The sequence below is a fragment of the Fukomys damarensis genome, unplaced genomic scaffold, assembly GCF_012274545.1.
Source record: "Fukomys damarensis isolate Sample0158 unplaced genomic scaffold, DMR_v1.0_HiC HiC_scaffold_11, whole genome shotgun sequence".
NCBI lineage: Eukaryota > Metazoa > Chordata > Mammalia > Rodentia > Bathyergidae > Fukomys > Fukomys damarensis.
The window spans coordinates 46,250,634-46,272,066 of record NW_022900923.1 but is presented as its reverse complement, the minus strand read 5'-3'; the positions used below and the strand labels follow the sequence as shown (position 1 = coordinate 46,272,066).

Here is a 21,433-nt window from a genome sequence, read left to right as displayed (position 1 = left end):
AAAAAAAAAAAAAAAAAAAGAAAAGAAAAGAAAAAAAAAACAAAACAAAAAACAAAACTGGAGAGGGAGAGAGAGGGGTTTAACTCAAAACAAAGCAAAGCAATGCAAAGCAAAACAAGACAAGAGAACAAACTCCCCTGGCATGACATTGAGTGGTTTCGGGGACGAGAACTTCCGGAAGCTTGTGAGATGTTCCCTGTCGAAGGACCACAAATATGGATTCACTTTCCACAGCTCCACTCCTCAAGGGAGCAAAGACTTAGTAACTACAGGTCAGGCAGTAGAAAAGCGGCAAAACAAAACAAAGTAACATTAAAGTTAGCGTACAAATAAATGTCTTCTACCTGTTTGAAATCCTTTCAAGTATCCAGCACGAACAGTTAAGCTCCTGTGTCTTACCTTTGTTCCCCTTTCAAAGTTTGTCATATGATATGACATAAACAGTATTTCCACTTTGTATTTATTTATTTATTTGAGACAGTGTCTGGTAACATAGTTCAGGCTGGCCTCAAACACACTGTGTGGCCCAGGCTGGCCTCAAACTCATGGTGATCCTCCTGCCTCAGTCTCCTGAGTGCTGGGAATAGAGGCGTGTGCCAACACGTTGTCTGAGAATAGCATTTCCACGGCCATTGTTGCATGTGAAACTTCTCTCTGTTGCCTTTTGGAAGTTGGTGAGACTCCAAATGATGGAAGAGGAAAACAGCACTTTGTAGCAGCAGGAGGGTTGGAGTCTAGGAGCTAGAGTCATGGGGACCTGCTACGAGAAATATTTTACAGAGTGTGGAGTGTTTGGGAAACCAGTGTCTGCCAAGATACATCTGGCTGCTGATGAATCCTGCCAGGTGGTTTCCTCCTGGCTGCCAGCGTGCTGTCAGACAGTGCCAGGCTGTGTCCTGGTGTATATGCTTTCTCCTGTGCACGGCTGGATTGGATTACTCTCCTTTGCTCACTCTTAAGAGCGTCTGTCTGACTAGATTTCCCTCAGTGCATGCTAATTCCTAATAGACTGATCCAGCTTGTTCGTTTTTTTAAATCGTAGTCAAAACACTTTTAGGTGGGTCAGCAATGAAATGATACTTCATTTTTTATTAGTATATTTTTATGAGTACACGTGTGCAGCACATACTGATCACATTTATCCTCGGAGTTTGCACGTGTAAGTAACACATCTTAATCCTTTTTTGTCCCCTTCCCCTTCCGTCCCTCCCACCCCCTCTGACCCCGATCTCCTTCCCACCTGACAAAGCTGTTTCTATTTTTCAATCTGAAAAGGCTCTCCCTACTTCCTCTCTCTGGCCTCTGCTTTGCTTTTCATTTATATTTTGTGTTTCTCATGTAACAAAAACCGTGCAAGTCATCACGACCCATGCTCAACGCTGCACAAGTCATAACTGCTGAACCTCGGAAACGGCCTGTCTGTCCGCCCACAGAGGGATGGACGGAGAAAATGTGGCTTTCCCACACAGCGAGGCTTCTCTAGGTAAATGGGTGCACCTGGAGATCATACTGTGAAGTGAAAGAAACCAAACACATAACAAGTTATGCTTCATAACAGCAAAGTCATCAAAATCTGGGGAGAGGCTGGGAACGTCCGTTCTAATAAAATGGAAGGTGAAAACACGTGCCAGTCCCTTGCAGAAGGCGACACGTCTTTTGACTCCAGAAGCAGCGGAAGCGGGGTTTGTCAGCGCCTCCTGTGCACACAACACTCCAAACAAACTGCTCGAGGTAACCTGCCCATCAGTACCCTGAGGAAGGGGTCAGCACTCTCCCTTTCAAAATTAAGTAACCTGCTCATTACGATGGCGACTTATACAGGCGGCAGAGTAGACGAGGGCTCAGGACAGAAACTCAGCTGCTCTTTCGCCACTATTCTGTGTTTCCTTCCAGAGTGAGATGGACCAGAAGATCCACAGAGAATTTCTCAAAAAAATGTTTAAAGTTTGTGTGAGCTCTGGTCCTCCCTGCGGCACAGCTGGCCTCTCCTGTCCCCGGAGGATCGTATGTCTCCTCACCAGGCTTGGTCCTGCCTTCCTGAAAGCAAGCTGTGCCCAGTTCACTAACAGTGCAGGAGTTTTTCCAGTTTTTCTCCTTTACCTCCACACACAAATGTATTTCTCCTGGAGAAGAGAGAGAGCTTTGTTACCATCTGGTCCTATCCCAGAGTCACCAGACTGTAGGCCTGAAGAGCTTGCATTCCCTGGGATTTCATTTGCTGCCGTAGGTCGGTCCCACCACCCAGACTCGAGCGGCCCTTCCGCTTTGGGTCACATCCACCTTGGCCACCTCTGTCCTCCATGAGCTTCTCGGCTGAGTTTCTTTCAGAAAGAAGGTAGTGAGGGTGCCGCTCAGAGACATAGCAGTGTTAGAGCCTCTGTCGCAAGCCCTTAGAAAACTGTAGTCCTGGTCACATCTGCAAGCTGGCAGGAAGAGTTCTTCCTGGTCCAAGCTGGGCAGTGCTAATGGGTCCAGGGCATCAGTGTGTCTTTTCTGGTTACCGTGAGCCAGGCATCAGCACCAGGCAGTGTTACCAGCAAATGGGCATTTTTGTGCCATTTGTACAAATTAACTCCCCTAATTGGCTTAGTAGTAAAAATGCACTCAGGATGAAGACATTAGAATGATTACCTGGAAAATTACTACCTTGGTGGATTCCCCCTTCCCCTTTTGCCTCTTAAATGTGCCAAGAATGAAAGTGCTGTGATGACACTGTCAGGTCTTTGAGCATGAACCAGTGATGAGTGGCGAGGGCCCTGCAGCCTAGCAGGGCGCACTCCGCTTGGAGTCTGTGGACCCCGCTTGGCACGGGGTGGCCCAGAAGTGATTTTCTGTATCCAGAGAATGACTTCCTGGTGTGTGTTCAAGCACCTTCTCCAGCACAGGCTGCACAATTATGGCTTAATGAGTTTTTCATCAATTAGGGCGGCTAGGAGGGTACTCCGAGGGTGTGGGGGAGGCCTGCATCTCAGACTTGAAGGCTTCTAAATTCCACTTGTTTACCCAGCCTACAGACACAGCTTCATTATTTTTTTTATGAACCCGAATATCTCTGTGCAGAGCTACAGAAAGATGAAACACTCCCATCCCCGGAGAACTTTACTCTCTCTTTGGATTTCCCCATGTGTTAGGGCTGGGCATATGAGGTGTTTTCCAGGATGTGTAGAGAATTTCCATCTCTCCTGCAGTTTTATTCTGTTCTAATACATCACATGAATGTGTTACTCTTGAAATAAAATGCATTCCTTCTGCACCTGTTCTCCTAGGCTCCTGTCAGATCAAATGTGAAGAGAAGTCAGAAAGCAGAGTGTGTTCCGAGTTACTGATCGATGGGCGATGATCCGAATTCTCTCCCCAAAATGGGCATAACCGTAAGTATCAGGCGAGTTTAAGTTGACAAGTCCTGACCTTGTCATTCGTTAGAGTGACGAAGTGGCTTTTTAAATGCTCATGTGCGGGCCCACTTTAGCTAATTAAACCAGTATATCTGGGAGGTGGGGTCAAGATTTCTCCCAAACCCCCAGATGTTTACTATCGGTGTGCTTTGTGAATGCAAACCCACCTCCCGGGTGTGCTGGGCTGCCTCCCAGAAGCTGGAGACACAGTGAGCAGTTCAGACAAAAATCCCTGCCTTCATAGAGCTTATATGCTAGTGAATTTGGACTGACAACAAATAAGATGAGTGAATACAGAGAGGGTGGGAGAGGGTGACCTTGGCGTACAGACCTGAAGAAGTCGGGGAGACCCTACAAGCAGAAGGGGCAGCAAATGCAGAGTCGTGAAATGCAGCCCGTGCCCACTCCACAAAGAAGCGGGAGGGGAGACAAAGGACATCTGTTGGTGTGAACCGGCCAGGTCCGCAGTCTGGGCACAGGACGCGTGAGGTATGAGAGGGAACCAGGACGTGGGTGCCCACGCGTGCCCACTGGATGGAGAGCACGGGCCCGCCAGAAGCAGCGGGCCTGACGGCAGCCGGCGAATGCACATGGGATGGCTAGCGGCATCCCTGCCTGGGGAAAAGCGGGAGCAGAAGGCGGGTGGGTGGAGGGCACCGGACAAGGCGGGTAAGCGATCGGGTGCGAGGGACCCTCGGTGCCCGGGGAGCTGGCGAGGAGTCCGCATCGAATGCTGTCCGGGCTTTGAGAAAGTGGGCGTCCGGGAGCGCTACTCCCCCCAGCAGGCGGGGTGAATGGGTGGCCCGGGGGCCTAGTTCCTATGTTCTGCCGAGGAACTGTGACGGAGGCAGAGTGCGACTGTGGGCTCCGGAGATTTGGGCCTCTCACCCGAACCACCGGTGACGACTGAGCAGGCGCAGGCCCGAACTGCGAGTTTGGATGGTGAAGCTGGATTCCACACACAGCCGTGAGCTCCCCCGCGCTGTGCAACCGTCACCTCTTCATCCAGCGCCGCCCGCCATGGCGACTGCTTCCCCGGCCTGAGCGAGGGAGGACACCGCAGATACCGTGGGTCCCCGCCCGGTGGTGCGAAGATGCGGGCGATGACTTAGGCGAGAGTGGTTCTAAGTGTTAACATTCGGTGCCAGGTAAGGCACTATGTTAGCAATAATGATAGGACAAATTGAGGTACACGGGAGTTCAGTGTTTGCTAAAGCCCCGCTGCCTTTGTCATACGTGTGTATGGCAAGGTCACTCTTGTAGATCAGTATCTTGATGTAAAAACTAACTCTGTACAGATGCACATTCAAGACTCTGCAAGGTTAACACCGAAATAAAAGTGCTGCTGATATCCGAGGCTCAGCTTTTTATTCTTTCCTTTTATGTAAATGCTGTTATTTATATTCTTTTCATACAAACATTAATATATTTTAAATATTTAGTCGCTATGTCATTCAGGTAAAAAAATAAAGCTTACTTTTAAAAGAAGTGTGCCCTTGGTCCAAAGCAGGTGGATGGATAGCATGTTTGAAGGTCGGTCACTGGCAATCAGGGCCACTTCTGAGTCTTCAGGCTCCACCCAGGACGGGCAGCCGCATCCGCACTCCTGCGTCTGGTCGGTGTGGCCAGCTGCCCACGGATGCACGCTGAACGGAGAAATCCACAGGCCAGACCACAGGTGCCACTGCTGTCAGAGCTCAGAGGCATCACAGAGAAGGGTGTGTGTGTGTGTGTTTCTTTTCTGCTTCAAATATCAACTCTTGGGGGGCAGGACAGACAGAGAAAAGAAGAGGAGGAGGAGGAGAGGAAGGGAAGGAGGAGGAAGAGGGAAGAAAGAAGAGGAGAGAAGAAAAGAGACGGAATTACGATGAGGCGGACAGTGTCTTCAGACCAGAAAACAGGGCTGGCGGTGAGTGCTTCTGGACTTCGGCTAATTCATCATCGGCAGAACTTCGCCAGTCAAAGAAAACTAAGCCCGGGCAGTTGGCAAGCCAGCCCTTGACAAGGAGAGATGGGGACACAGCAGAGCGCCCTCCTGCCCTCAGCCACACACTGTTCTGAGTGGGTGTCCACGCTCCCCGGGCACTGCCAAAGCAGGGTGCAAACTGTCAGGAGCTGTGGGCATCCAGAGGGCCAGCGAGGGAAGGACTCAGACGAGGAGGCTAGAGCCGGCCCAGCCGGAGCCTGGCAGGGAGCAGTTCCGCGCATCAGTAGGAGATGCTCTTCCGAGGTCTGACTTAGGAACAGCTGAATGTGCGGAGGGTTACAGTAGAGTGGCTACTCTGTAGTTGTACGGAACGTGTGTACCAGAATGAGCTGGTGTTGAGAGAGTTTGAGTGTGTACCAAGTTGCTCTGGCTTCCCTCTTTCGGGTGTGGTGCTTGGGTCGTGCTCCCTGGGGCAAACACATTTCCGAGGAGAAATACGTCCTTCTGGAAATAGTGTGTGTGCTTCTCTTTGTGCATTCTACTCCCCAGCCAGTGATCTTTAGTTAGAAAATGGTTTTCTATCAGAAACCAATCAATAAACTCTAGGAAATGTTTCTGGGGCTTGCAGCAGGGCTTTCTTCTCATTTCTTTGTCCCTTAGAGACAGATGCTGACAAAGCTTTCCCTTTCTTCTTGTCCGCACAGCCAACCTTACACCATGTGGATGGTCCCTGTTTCCCAGAGATCTGGAGGAACATACACATCTCACAGATGCCCAATAGAATGCTTTCCCCAGATAGTCTCAAATCTTCCTGAGTGTGTCCATTTCATCTCCAAGAGACACACTCTTTATGAACAATGCATCTTTTACTATCAGCCACATTTCCTTTCCCTGTCAAGAGTTTTACTCATTGGATCAGAGAGCATGACCTGAGAAAGTGACCCACGCATATCTTGGATGGCCTTTTCCAAAGCTGGTGTGAGATGTGGGGGTGAGAGCCACTTTGGGTTCTTTCAGGCTGTTCACTGGACGCAGAAGGCAAGGGCACGGCCAGCATTTCCATAACTTCCCTTTAGATCTTTCTTTAGCATCACAGTCACCCCCAGGACACAAGAGACAATGAAGAAACCCATTCTGGTCTGGGTGAATAGAAGAAAAGAAGAAGAGAACTTGCCCGAAGGCCCAGAGTGGGTTTAGAATTAGAAGCTAGAACTTACTTACACGGACCCTCTGATTCCTGTTTAATGCCTGCCCTTTTGGTTTGGTTTCTATACTCTTGTCCTGTTTCTTCCGCTATCCAATTGCTGAGAACTACCTCACACTAAGAAAGCACACAGGATACAAATAAGAACCTTTATTGCAAATCCTAGTCAGTTGGCCACCATGGGCCTTAGGAAAAGACTACAGAGAAGGGGGAAAGCCAAAGTGTAGTCTTGGCCACTGGTCTTTTAGGAAGGATTTTCTTCATAACATCACCCGATTTTCCTTCTTGCAAAACACTCGCTCACTGTAAAGAGTGGGAAATGGCAAGGGGTGTGTGTCCTCATTAGATTTCTCTCCCCCACATTTCTTTCAGGAAAAAATAAAAATAACTCCCTTGAAATGCCTTTTATGTTGGTAGTTGTTTCAGCAAAGTATGAATAAAATAAGGAGAAATGGAAGAATATATCTAACTAGTAACTCAGGTTTGGTTTCGAGCATGTTCAGAGCAGGCCAATGACCCTGAAGTGCTGCTAGAAAGCTGGCTATTGGTTAGTGTGATTGGTGATTTGTAAACTAAGTTTGGACTCAGGATTTTGCTTCCCTTAATAAAGGAGTCACACTGCATTGAGCAGGACTAGGAGAGCACAGTGTCCTGTACAAGTAGAACAGGCTAATGCACAGACAGCACCCTGGCTGTCACGTCCCCCGTGATTGTGACAGGGTTTACACAAGAGGCTGGGTTTCCATGAAGGCTAAATACTACTTTCAACTCCACAGTCTTAGAATACCAGGAGTCTTCCCATCTGTGAAGTACTAAGGTGGACAATCCAATTAACAGCTTTTCTTCTAATACTAGTTGAGCAGATGGTTCCCTGCCCCCCGTTGTTTGGAAAATCTTCATCTTTAAAATAATTGTGTGGAATAATGTTTTTATTCTTTTGACCCCTCTGTTTCCTGGTGACAGGATGAAACTACCCTGCTCTTTGGAGGCTGGGCTCCTATGGAGTTGTCTCATGTGCACTGGCCGAGTATGGGTAGAATGGAAAGGTCATGTAACAGACAGTAAGCCACCTGCAGGCCACCCTGGCTCGCCCACTAGCCAGCTCGATAGCCTTACGCTCGTCCTGTCCCCTCCCTGGGTCTCCCTTTCCTCACCCATGAGTCAGGGATCCAGGCTAGACATTATTTATAGTGTCCAAGCCTTGCATTCTATAAATTCTAAGCAATGACATCTCCCAGAGAGTCTGAGCTAAGTAGAAACTTCACATCACACAGCTCCAAATGCCATGCAATTAATTATGGAATTCCAGCAATCAACTCCCTCTCTGCTCTCCACCCCCTGCCTGCCTGCATTAATGACATTTTCAGAGCCTTCTGTTTGGAACATGTCAGGCCTGGCTAATTGGCATCTTTCCATCAATGTGAAAAGGAGCCAAAGGATCTCTGCTTAGAACTCTCTGAATTCTTCTCTGTGGGGTGGGAGCAGGAATATGTCCCCGGCTTCTGATCCTCCTCCAGCATTGAAAAGTCTATCCTTACTGCATTAGCTTTTTTTCCTGTGTCTTTAGGATGTGGAAATGTTGAGCAATCACACCAAAGATGGCATTCTACATTCCATGGTGTCTATGGATACCCTGTACCAATTTAGAGTCAGGCACCACAGTGCCCAGAGTTTAAGAAGGAGAGCTGGGGAAGTGCTCTTACTGTTTGTTCTAGTTTCATGCAGGGTTGAGGAGCAGGAACTCTGGAAGACATGCGCCTTGGCTTGAGTGTTTATTTGCTATGGAGTTAGCCATGTTGCAGCCGGAAATTGACTTTCTCTGCCTGTTTTCTTCTCAGTAAATAAAAAGACCAACCTCATATATTAAAGAAACAATGCATGTTAATTAGCATAGAACTCTTAGAAGGCCTCTCAGTACTAAAAATTATAATGTTTGGCATTATTTTTGGCCGACTCTCTTTTGCTATGTCCCACCTTCAACTAGACGAGCCAGTCTTTTGGAGCAGTCATTTTTGTTGTTGGTGGTGGGGGTTTTTTGTTTGTTTGTTTTGTTCGTGATACTGGGGATTAAACCCAAGGCCTTCAGTCGAGCTACAACCCAAACTCTTTCTTATTTTTTATTTTGAGACAGGGGCCCCTTAGTTGCTGACTTTCCCAGGCTGTGTCCAAACTTGTGCTTCTTCTGCTTCAGCGGCCTAGAGTGCTGACTGTATAGCTGTTGGTAGCGGTTCACTCCCATCCTCCTTGGCCCCTGGGCTCCTTCCCATGACTCCCGTGAGACTCACTGTACTTGGATGACTATTAAGGTGCTCTTCTCGTGGGGGAATGCTCTTCTCCACATTTCCTCACCACCCTGGGGTGCTCTGAGAGCCAGACCCAAACTGCTGAATAGCACAGATACCTTCGCAAGCAGGAAGGCACTTGACCTTGGGATGGTGCAGCTCTGACTGTTGCTTCTGGCACGCGCTCAGCAAGCATGAGGTATGCAGTTGCCGTACATTAAGAGCATCATACTCCACTGAAGGCGGAGGTACCCATCCTTTACACAGCTAGCTGAATAGAGATCTCACTTGTGTTAATCATTCAGTAACCAATTCCATTTTCTTCTTCCTATTCCTTTCCTTTAAATCCAACAATTGGGGCTCTGCAGTGTGCAGCAAAGGAAGCAAGGCTTTCACAAGAGGAGGGGAGGTAGAAGCAATTCATTTAATGCATCTCATCAATTGTGCAGCACTTTACTCCATGAGTTCAGGACACCACGTGTCTGTTCTCTTGGAGGCAACTCCAAACCACTGATAGCATTTTCACAGAAACTCTGCATTAATGGAAATGTAATGGAGAGGCCATCAGCTAGGAAACATTGGCTCCTTGTGGGGATTCATTCCTCTGTCTCTCTCTCTCTGTCGTCTCTGTTATCTTTCAAAGTATTATCCTTGAAGGCCTCTGCCTTGGGCCTTTTCTTTATCAGCTCTTGAAAGGTTAGCATTGGCAAGAGGCAGTCAAATGTCCAGACCGTAGAACTACATTTAACGATACACCTGATCCTGTGGACATCCATAAGAATAAGGAATCACTTGTAAAAATGACACTGTTCTGTGTACACAAGTTGTCTGAATTTGTGAATGTCAAAGCCTGTGTCAAACAGCACTCAAACTCAGTGCACACGACTCATCTGGCTCCTGTCGTCAGAGACAGAATGACTGCATGGCCGCGGTGTCGGTAAGCCTGTGCCCGGACACCTCCAAGGGGTAGACTGTGGTAGCTGTGCCAGCCAGGGAAAAGGAGGGTGACCGAGCCTTATGATCAAGAGGAGGGGCATCTGAACCTAAACTGTGGAACAGGGTGTCCATTCCAGGAATTACAAGGGATGAAGCATGGAGTGAGCATAGTTGGCATGAGTGGCATACGCCTAGGTTTGTACATCATGGCAGATGGAGGAATTTTCGTGTGATCCTGTTATGCGGCCTGAGAGTGACGTGGACTTGAATGGACCTGACTCTTCTTCCAGAAGGGAATAATTATGTGCGTGTTGTGGTGACCTTCAGCATGTTCAGGAGCTAAAACGAGGGATGGACTGAGGAAGATTAGGATATGGAGATGAGGGGGATACAGGGAAGACGACGGCGATACGGAGACTGTAACTTTTGAGAAACAAATTCTCTTTTTCTGCCTACTCGCAACTCTGCTGAAATACCAACAGCTGGGCCATGCTGCATGCAGATGAGGAGTTAAGCCTTCCTCACAGGAGAAAGAAAACCAAAGGCAACTCATTGAATGCATTGTACTGATTATATGGCTCATATACTTCCAAAGTTCAAGATAGCCCAGGTCTGTTCTCCTCACAGCAAGTTCAAATCACCCACGGCATCTCTATAGGGTCTTCATCTTCTACTGCAGGGAGTAAAAGAGAGGACAGGAGATGCTGATGGGGCGTGTGTGTGTGTGTGTGTGTGTGTGCGCGCGCACATGCTCCTGTGTAAGAGGAAGGGAAGAACAGAGAGAGAGTGGTGAAGAGTGGAGAAGCCTACGGAAAAACTGGTTAAGAACCAAATAACCAGAGTTAGTATTTGAAGGCAAAAGTCAGGTACGGAAGAGGTCGGGGAGCCAGGGTGAAACAGCCTTTAGAAAAAAGTTTCTAGCTTCTCGGCCGCACCCTCTCTTGCCAGCTGTGTTCCGCCATCTTCAGCGCCAGAGGTCCTTGTCGGCTGCACCCTGCCCGGCGGCATTCATGCTATCTTTAGTGCCAAGGACCTGCTCCGCCGGGCCCTCCCCTGCTGGTGCCGCTGCCGCCATCTTCAGTGCCGAAAAGAGGAGCGGGCACCTCGAACCCCCCCCCCGACCTTTCCCCTTGCGATTTTAGACCTCCTGATTGTGCCAGTCTCTGGACCTACTCTGTAGAGGCAGAGGTGGTTGTAAAGAGTATTTTCTGGCGCTTTTAACATAGAACATCTTTAAAGAAGTGGTGGGGGAAACTTACAGTAGAACTGAGTGGAGTTCAACCCTTCAGGAGGTCGGGGAACTCAGTCTGGGCCTTGCAGCCCAAGCTCAGTCTGCGTCATAGGGTTCTGTCCCAGCTAGCTAAGATCAGGGGACTCGGCTCTGCACATGGCAGCACATATTGTATATTATGACAGCAGTGATATAGTCTGGAAGAGGCCTTTCAAATTTATTTTTGTTTCTTTCTTTTTTTTTATTCCACTTCGCAAATTCTTTTTTTCTTTTTCTGTCTTCTTTCTCCAACTCAGTTTCTTACTCCACTATAGTATCTCTCATCTCCCTTTCTGTTTTTGCTCTTGTCCTAACTCAGATTTCTTCTTTCATTATTTTTTTTATCTTTTCTTTATGTTCTTTTCTTATGTTATTCTACCTCACTCAAGGGTTATTATACTTCTATTTTGTTTGTTCTTTTTGAATTTAACAGTTTCCTGATGATTGTCTGGTCATTCTATGTCTTTTGGCTTCATATGAAACCGTCTCTAATTATTTTACTTATGTACTCCTCTTGTCTTAAGTCTGTCTTAAGCCCCCATTCTAAATGGTAAATATCCTTATTGAAAAGTTTAGTCACTGTAAGCATATTTTGGATTGCTTCTTGATTTTAATTTAATTCACATGGTCTGAAGGTGACTACCATAAGTAGTCAATTTGCAAATTGAGCTTCATTATATTGTAGTGCTGATTGTATCAATTAGGATAAAGGATTGTGATTGATTCAATGAGCTGTTTTCTTCAATATGATGAAAATGAGAATGTCTATGAGTCATTAGAGACCCATGAGTTGCAGCCCAACTATATCAGGAAGATTTAAGTAACAATCTAAAGGTTAAAAACTAAGGATAACCCAACAACAATAGTAAAAATGAGAAAACGCTTAAGCAAGATACAGGGACAGACTTCCAGTTCACCAATGGCAAATAGTGGGGCAAATGAGGATGAAAAGTCTGATAGTGAATCATCAGGACACCCTGAACTCAAAGCACAGGAAGTAACAAAACTGATCAAACAGGCTCTAGAGAAAAATATAAAACAGAAGTAATTTCCCAGATAATCATAGAGATGGTGAGCAAAATAAAAGTTATAATTCATGACTCTAGAACAGAAATTGAGAGGAAAATAGGTGAGCTCAGGACCATGATAGAAGCCATGAATGCCCAGCGTAAGAAAGAATTGGAAACAATAAATGCCTAATATAAGAAAGAAATGGAATCCATAGGACAGATTCGAACAGATATCCAGGAGATTAAAACTCCATTGAGAGTGTTCACAAAAGAATAAAAGAGTCTGAAGATAGAATCTCAGATATAGAAGATAAAATTGCAGTCAGTGACTGTGAAAAGAGAGGTCTCATAAAAACAGTAGGGGATCATGAAAAATTGATACAACAACTCTTAGATTATACAAAGAAGAATAACATAAGACTGATAGGAATTCAAGAAGTAGTAGGAGAAAATGCAAATGACTTAAAAAAGCTGTTCACAGAATTAATTATAGAAAACTTCCCAGAGGGGAAGAATTTGACCTACAGATAAGTGAGGCATATAGGACTCCAACTAGCTGTGTTCAAAAAAAAAAAATCTATACCTAGACATATAATAATCAAGATCTCAGAAACCCAACAGAAGAACAAAATACTACAAGCAGTAAGAGACAATAAACAAATTACATGCAAATGAAAGTCCATCAGAATCACAGAAGACTTTTCAATACAAACCCTTAGGTTAAGGAGAGCTTAGAATGAGACATTTCGAGTATTAAAAGAAAACAACCTCCAACCTAGACTGATGTATCCTGCAAAACTTTCTTTCAAAATGGATGGGGAAATAAGATATTTCCATGATAAAGAACACCTGAGAAACTTTATGAATACCAAACCAGCACTACAATGAATTCTAAACAAAATTCTAGAAAAAGACAATGAAGGTAACAATACAACGAGGCCCAACAGAGCAAATCAAATAGGCAAGCCAAGAAACTAAAAGAAGGCGAAGAAAAACATGACAATAATAAGTTAGTACATATCAGTTATAACCATCAATATCAATGGCCTCAATTCACCAATCAAGAGAAATAGACTGGCAGAATGGATTAAGAAGCAAAATCCAATAATATGTTGTATACAAGACACGTTTAGTGCAAAAAGAAGCCCATAGACTGAAAGTGAAAGGACAGAAAACTTCTTCATGTAACAGGAGCCCAGAAAAAAAGCAGGAGTAGTAATCTTATTCACAGACAAAGTAAGTTTCAAACCTAAACTGATTGAAAGAGACAAAGAAGTTAACTACATCCTTGTGAAGGGAACAATTCAAGAGGAAGAGATAACAAATAATTTATTTTTAATTTATTGAGTATGTCAAAAAGTATATATGGTTTTTTTTTTCCCCTCTTTTTTTTTCTTTTTTCTTTTTCTTCCTCTGATGCTGGGGATTAAACTCAGCACATTGTTCTGGCTAGGCAGGTGCAGCACTACCAAGCTAAATCTCAGGCTTTACATTTCATATTTTTAAAATTTATCAGCACATTAATCCTTGTCTTTATATGTTGGTCTACCAAATTGATGAGTTATTTTGGTTCTCATTTTCTTTGCTTTCTTATTTGAGAATTTATGAAATCTGTATATATGAGTAGTATGAAAAGTATTAAGGTCCATCTGTCATTTTCCTCTTTCATCTCTGCTTTCTACAAACTTCCTTTTCTGTCACTACAGGTTGTTTGGTTGGAAATTTGTTAAGACAAATATTTTTATGTTATCAGTATATCTTTGTATTTTCTACTGATGACGAATATTAATTTTTAAGTAAATTTTATTTTAATTATACTTAAATAAATCATGAATATTATTTAGTATCTGATACATATTACAAATTCTCCAACTCCCTCAAAGATGATATTTGTTTTTTCTCAAATCACACAAATCAACATTCCACACATCACTGCACTGTTTTATTTTACCAAAGTATATATTGTATTGTAGAAAACATGCATTGTGTATATGTGTGGGGGGTATATTTTTACACATATGTGTGCACTATTAAATGAGAAATATGGTCATGAACATGGTAGGATTGTGCACATTTGGCATATTGATAGTTTTTCTGGCAACCTTATGATTTCTCTAAATTACATACTTGACTTACTTTATAGTCATTCGTTTGGGAAGAGTATTACATATGTATTGGTGTTAAATTCTATCATTATGCGTATAAAATATAATAAAAATAAGTATGGGATACAATAAAATAGAAACAGAAAAATCTGATCTTAAAAATGTGAATTATTTTAGTTGCTTTTGGATTTCAAATATAAGTATATTGTTTCCTGTGGGAGTTTTGTTAGAAAATGTAAGTGGTACAATCAACAAGCATATGATAGTTATCAATTAATAAAACCAAGGCGTTTATAAATCATAAAATTTTGGGGACAGTTTCTCAACTATAATATGTAACTTTGTTTTATTTGTAATTACATTATTTCAAAAATATATAAGAAAGTGAGAACACAATGTTTGAAGATCATATCAAACTAATAATGTATTTTGATTATTAGTCTGTGTTACATACATTTTTGTTTATTTCATATCCTTTTTTTGCTGTCATATGTATATTTGAAATTTTTATTTAGTATCTTCATTTCTTGTTATCATGTATGTTTGCAATCCTTAATGAAGAGAAAAGTTTCTAGAGAGTTCAGGGAATTCTGGGTGTGGCGTTAGAGTGAATGACCCACTGAAGGGTTTTGAATCAGTCAGAGCCCACTTCCAAACAAACAGCCCCCTGAAGGTCTGATTTGCTACGAGAGAAAGGATACTGAGAATAGAGGCTGAGCCTGGCTTCTGGGTGACAGCAGCGTGGAGAAAGAGAGTGGCTTTTCAGGATGAGAAGGCGCTGAAGGCTGCATGTGCAGCGCGGGCTTCAAGCCCGAGACTCAGCAGAGCTGTGTCCAGGCGCTGTGCAGAGCAGCTCTCTGCACTTCAGGGGTGTGGGTGCAGACCGCTGCCTTCTGCGGGGCCCCCAACACTGAAGAAGTGAAGATGAGCACCTCAGGTGTGGACAGCCCGAAGACAGTGGAGACTGGTTTCAGGGCCCTGGATTTGGGGTTCCAAGTCTTGCTCAGCAGCAGAAGTTGTCTCCACGGGCCATTCGGGCAGCCTTGCTCGCTATTCTCCGTTTTCCAGAAAGTGGTAATTTATAGGCACAAAGGCCTAGGTCCTGCCTGCCCAGAAGTCGGGGTACTTTAAACCAATTGCAGCTCTTCACTCCTGTGCAGATTTAAAGATGTATCTGGGATAATGTCACACAGCATGGAGAACAGGCTTTGGGCCTCCAATATAACGGCCGTGGCCTCTTTACCCTCAATTTTCCCTGGAGGGCAGGACACCCTCTGGCGGTGAGGAGTACATAAACCCAATCTGGTTACTCACAGCAGGGTTGAGTGGAGGGGCCGGTGGGTTGTCACTCTAGGCAGTGAGGAGCTCACAGCACTGTCTGTGACCCGGGGAAGAGGAGGAGCTGGCGTTCGCTGCGTGCGTGTCACCCTGAAGGAGCACAGAGGTTGCAGGCGTCCTCTCGGAAGGCCCGTTGTTAAATGGAGCGCACACACCTTGGCTTCAGGAGGACCCCAGACAGTCTGAGAGGGCCCACTCCCGGGCCACCCAGCTTCTGTTCCAGCACCTTTCCAGCAGGTGTCAACAGCGGTTTGGCAGCCAGAATGCTTTGCCTCCTCCTCTTCAGATCTCACAACACGCATTTGCCTGTGGAGAGCCGGGCATGTTCTCTTTTTATTGCAAGGGTGGCCACAGAACAGCCACTCCAGCATCACCCCAAGCCCGCTAGAAATGCAGAACCTCAGGTCACCTGGGATCAGAATGTGTTTCCCTGTGATTTTCAGATGACTGGCATGGATGTTAATCACTGTGGCATGGGCTTCTCTAAATACCTGATTTCACTAGAAACAATTCTATAGCTGTTGCTGCCACCACTCCGAAGAATGGCAACACATTTGCTTTATATAACTTGGAATATAAACTTTCAGCCGAAGAGTGACACCTAAGAAGAGAACATTGACCGCCCTCGCCTCAGGTTGTGGTTTTCCATGGAAACCGGACACAAATCAAATGGGAAAGAAATGCAAGAAGCACTCAATTTCATACAGGCCAATTCCTGATTCCTTCTAGACTCAGGTCAGTGTTATTTTCATGGCTCAGTTGAACTGTTTGTGCACATGAGTGTGTGTGTGTGTGTGTGTGTGTGTGTGTGGAGTGCATACTGCCCACATAAACCAAGCATTCTGGAATATATTAGGCAAACTTTCTATAAGCCAACCTGCTTCCTCTCTGCAGTGTCCCCTTCCATTTATTTATTGATAAAATTATGGTGCCCTTTGCCACAGCACACAGTGTGTGAAAAGAGAGAGCAAATGATGGCTTAGGGGAAGTGAGACAGTCTGTCTCGTCAAAGTCACCTTAACCTCCTGCGCTTATCACCACCTGTGCCTTCCTGCTCAGCTGCTCTACTGCAGCCCAGGGCAACCCAGCTCAGCATCAGAACGTGGACTCCAAGGGAGCCCAGGAAGGCAGGTCAGGGAGGAAGGCATTGCAAGATGAACCTTATATACCACCTATATAAGAAAAAAAATTATACAATTTCTTCTTTGTAGATTGTGTATAATTAGAGAAAATCACGGGGTGGGAGTTCATCCAGAGGGAATCCTCATTTTTTTCTGCCTTATCAAGCTCCAAGCTGCTTGACAATGGAGATTCCTAGTATGGAATTTCCCCCAGCCTCTTTGTGTATTTTTTATTCAAGCTCTGCCTGGAATTCATTGCCTTTTGATTGCTTGTACCTTAGTGAATGACAGTGAAATGAGATTAGGCTTCAGGACCAAAGCAGGCTGGATTTGAATTCTAACTTTGATGTTCCTTATTGTTCCAATAATATGTAGGCAAATTTCTTAAACTTTCTAGGCCCCATTGCTCCTGGGTGCCAAGTCTTCTCTTGAAAAAGATATGAACACCTTTGGTGCAGTGAACAAGATGCAAACCTCATATATCTATCTTACTAGGCCTATATTAGCTTCCTAGTAAATACTGACTAAACCAAATTGCACGTGGAGTACAATTTAAAAATCAATACACCATAGAAAAATATGAGTCCCAGCTGTGTTACGAAGTAGTTGAATGTTCTTAGATAAATCCTGTGTCTTAAGAGTCTTTTTAGGATACAAGAAAAAGAAATTGGGAAATTCCAAAGCTGCCTTAGAGAAGCTCTAACCCTTAATTTTCCTCTAGGATTCCAAAATGAGTGAAGTGCCACATGCTATGGATTAGATCTAAAAGGTTCCCCCAAATTCTCATTTGTGCAGAGGTGGGGCTTGCCAGGATCCTAGCGGTGCTTTACTCCTTGGTGGACTGATCCATCCCACTGATGAGCTCTTAGCTGAACTTCGGTTAGGGGGTGGGGTCTGGTTGGAGGAGTCGGTCGCTGGAGGCACGCGTGACCTGGGAGGGATATCTGCCTCCAGATCCTCCGTGGTCTCTGTCTTTCCTGGCTGCCATGTGCTGAACAGCTCCCCCTGCCAAGTCCTCTCGCCAGGCCCTTCCTGATCTGCATCCCACTGTTCACCATGGACTGAACATTGAAACTGTGAGCCAAGAAAACTTCTTCATGCTGAAGGTGCTGGGTACTTGTCCTAGTGACAGGAAGGTGACTGATGTCTACACTACTCTGCTGCGACAAATACCACATTCATAACTCACTGAAGTTTGCCGAGTCTTTCCCAAGTCTTCACTTGAATACCCTACCTATCAAACCCTCCGGTGCTTGGCTGTTGGCCGGATTGTGCATTTCTAACACGCTTGCTGCAAATCCTCAGGCACATCAGGACTCTGCTTGTGATGCAGCTTCCTCATTGAGGCCACTGGTACCTGTGGTAAAGATGTGTCACCCCACCATGGCACTGGCGTGCTGTTCAGAGATGTTACATAAGCGACAGGCCTCTCCAGTATCACTGGCGGAATTCCAACCACGCTGGAGTACGAGATGTGGACCACTGGATTATCTGAGGATTTCTGGATTCCTGCTATTCGGCCAGCAAAGTTCAACAGTTTTTCACTGCAGAGATGACCTAATGGCAGGAAGCTACCAGCTGCATTCCTGGTGCCTCTGGCAAGCGAAGCACCATGAAATACAGTGAAATCGTTTCCTGAGGACTTCTGAACTCGGGCCCAAGATCACCTGAGGGTTAGGAAATAAGAGGCATTTTCTGGAAGCAGAGCCTGATTTGGAGCTTGACGTGAAACTCTACATCTCTGGCTGGAACTTTCTCAACTCCTCCCTCTCCCCGTGTTCCCATAGCCGACCCTGGTAGTGGCTCCTCCTGTGAGCTCAAGGAGATTCACAGAAAGAAGAGTGGTTCCTCCATTTAAACTATATGGGCCTGGATGGAAGGAAGACTGTTTTTTGGTTTTTTGCCTCTACTGTTTAGAAATTGCTGAAATTAATTTTTAAAGAAGAGCTACAGATGAAATGCTGTATCCACTCTGTAGTGTCTTGACTCACAGGGAGACGAAATGTGCCAGACTTAGGTCTAGAATTTCCCTCAAATGACTATTCCTGGAGAAGCCAGGGTAGATGATGCAGAGGTTCAGCACTTCTCAGCAGGGTTGCTGCAAGATCCTATCCAGTGCTGCTTTATTGTCATGGTGCTACAGCCAGGAAACGTGCGGCCAGAAGTCTGCACCACGGTCTCTTGCTTTCAACACAGAAAAGTATAACTATTGAACATAAATGCTAAGTGAAATTGAAACCAAAGGACAGAATTAATTGCAGGTTGATTGTTGATCTTCAAATGAAGAGAGAAAGTCATGACCATCAGGACTCACTGAAGTCTTGCGGACATCTTCTAGGCCTGGCAGCTTCTTGGGTCACCAGGAAAATGACAGAGGGCTGAGGGACAGTGACTCCAATGTGCAGAGATTGCGTCCCCATCTTCAGCCTGACTCTGCTTCTCCTTATAATATTACTGATGACCACCTGGTGGTATTACCTGTGATGGATGGAGCCAAAGAGGGCTCGTAGAACATTCTGTGGGCACAGGGACAGAAATGAGAGGTTGGATAGATAGAAAAGCTCCACAACCCTTACCTTTCAAACCCTTTGGTGGAAAAATAAAACTAAGTGGAAGCTAGTTAGAACTGGATGCAAATAAAGTTGGTTTTTTGGGGTAGTAGTTTTTCTCAGTGATGATAAAAATCATACAACAAAAACAAAGAAAAATCTAAAAGAAGAACATGCAACAGTAGTATCTGGCTTTAAAAAATTGCTAAATAAATTGGCTATTCAGTGAAGAAGAGTTTTGTTTTCATCAAATACAGTTACCCTGGATTATAATTCTGTGAAGCACAAATTGTTTGAAATGTATTTTATATCTGTAAAAGCCTAAAACTTTATTTTAGGCCATAGGTAGAATCCAAATCAATGAAAAAGGAGAGCTGTTGGTTTGAGAAGATTTGTGCCACTCTCCTCCAAAATTTACTCATTTAACTCATCCAACACTCATTATTCAATATATTATTTATTAAGAATCTTATCCTGTGCTAGATTATCTTTCTGGAGTTACCAAAAAAGACAAGATGTCTTTTATAAAAAATAGAAGGAGCTACATTACGCAGTGGGAAGAAAAACAGAAATAAGAAAACAAGAAAAGCCAGGGATTTAGCTCAGTGGTGCTGCTGCCTGCCACACAAGCAGAAGGACCTGAGTCGATCCCTGGTACCAAAAGAAGGAAAAGGAAAAAAAAAACCAAAAACTAGAAAAGACTTCCATTAACATATTTGGAGCTAGTTGTAAATTCAAAGAAGGCAGTAGGTCGAGGGGCTTATGTAAAGTTGGTCATCTTAGGTTGAGTGGTCAAGAAACTACTGGTTGTGGCAGGAGGGAGTAGTTTCAGTAGACCAGTATTCCAGGTGAGGGAAAGAAGAAAGAAGAGGAGAAGGAGGAGGAGGAGGAAGAAAAGGTGGAAAAAGAGGATAGGGAGAAGGAGGAGGTAGAGTGCAAGTGGTAGCTTTGAAATAATGGGGACGGTACGGGAGAAGTTCAAGCCTGGCTGGCCAGGTGTGCTGCACTCCTGTCTCCTGGGCAAGCTTGGAGACCTTGCTAAGGCTGAGCAACTCGCCTAGATGCTGGGTCTAACAGGCTACACCTCCACCCCTAGTCCGTGACTCCTTTGCCTCACCCTAGAAAAATCAACCCACCATATTTCTAGCCAATAAGATAAATGCTCCTCCCATGCTCCTCTTCCATGGTTGTCCACATGTAAGCAATACAAGCCTGTGCATCTTCTAAATAAAGCAGAGATTCCAGAAACCTCCCTGGAGTCTCCCTGGTGATTTTGCACCTTATCCTCCCAGTCTGAGCTCCTGAACCGAACTCCGCAGACCAAACAGTGGACAACAACAGGATGGGACATAAGCAGAGATGAAAAACTTTAGGAACAGCTTGAAGCTCTTGTGTTCAAAGACTCAAATTGGCCTGTGTAGCTTAATAAGAAATGGGCCAAGTGACAGATTTTGAGAAAGGTACTCAGTGAATGCACTTTGTCTTCAGTAAGAAAATGATCTAAACTATATGACTGATGATTGCAATTTCCTCTGAAGGGAGGGTAGACCATCACCTCAGGACAAGGAAAATCCTGCTACTAGAGAGAATGAAGTCCTCTGCCCCTAGGAAGCCTCCAGGAACTCGGCCATCTGTGGATTCTGAGATCTGTGGAGTCCAGTAGCCAGCAGTCACGTAGCAAGACAGTCACTCTTTATCTTTAATCGTAATTCCCTTCTATCATCTCACATGAATTTAGGGATCTCGGTGAAGCTATAGCTTGATTTCTGCCCCAAAGGAGTCCAGGAAAACATCTGTGCTACTCTGGGAGGATTGCATCAGTCACAACACAGGAAGAACAGTGCCTTAACGCTGGAGGACCCAGCCGGCCACGGCAAAGACCACTGCTGATATCCCTTCAGCCATGGGGAAGAATCCTGATTGCCCAGTGGTCTCTTCAGACACCAAATGAGAGCAAATCCACCAGTTTGGATAAGTCATCATAATATGACTAGAGATGTAAAAGCAACCTAATTTCACCCATAAAATGGTGAAGTTTATAGATGCTACTTACACATGTCTGAAAATACATCAAAGCAGTAAAGTCGGGTTGGAGATTGTGCCCAAGGACAGGGCACAAACAGAGCTAATCTGGTGCCTGGATTGGGGTTCCACGGGATTTGTGCACAAGCCTGTGATTCTCAAGTGTATACGTGTGTGTGCGCGCATGTATGTGTGTGCACTGCAGACTGCTCTGCCAAAACCCTTTGCCTGTTTGTTCTGTGGGCAGAAAACAATTTAAACTCTCCTTGGTCAG

At 45.0% G+C, this 21,433-nt stretch overlaps 1 long non-coding RNA gene across 1 annotated transcript in view; it reads left to right on the top strand.

The window, feature by feature from the left end:
- LOC104854574 overlaps positions 1-21,433 on the top strand; it is a 564,230-nt gene that overhangs the window by 453,029 nt on the left and 89,768 nt on the right. Inside the window, exon 15 of the long non-coding RNA XR_778164.2 lies at positions 3,267-3,371. This is a non-coding gene — a long non-coding RNA (uncharacterized LOC104854574). The remainder of the gene's footprint in view (positions 1-3,266; positions 3,372-21,433) is intronic.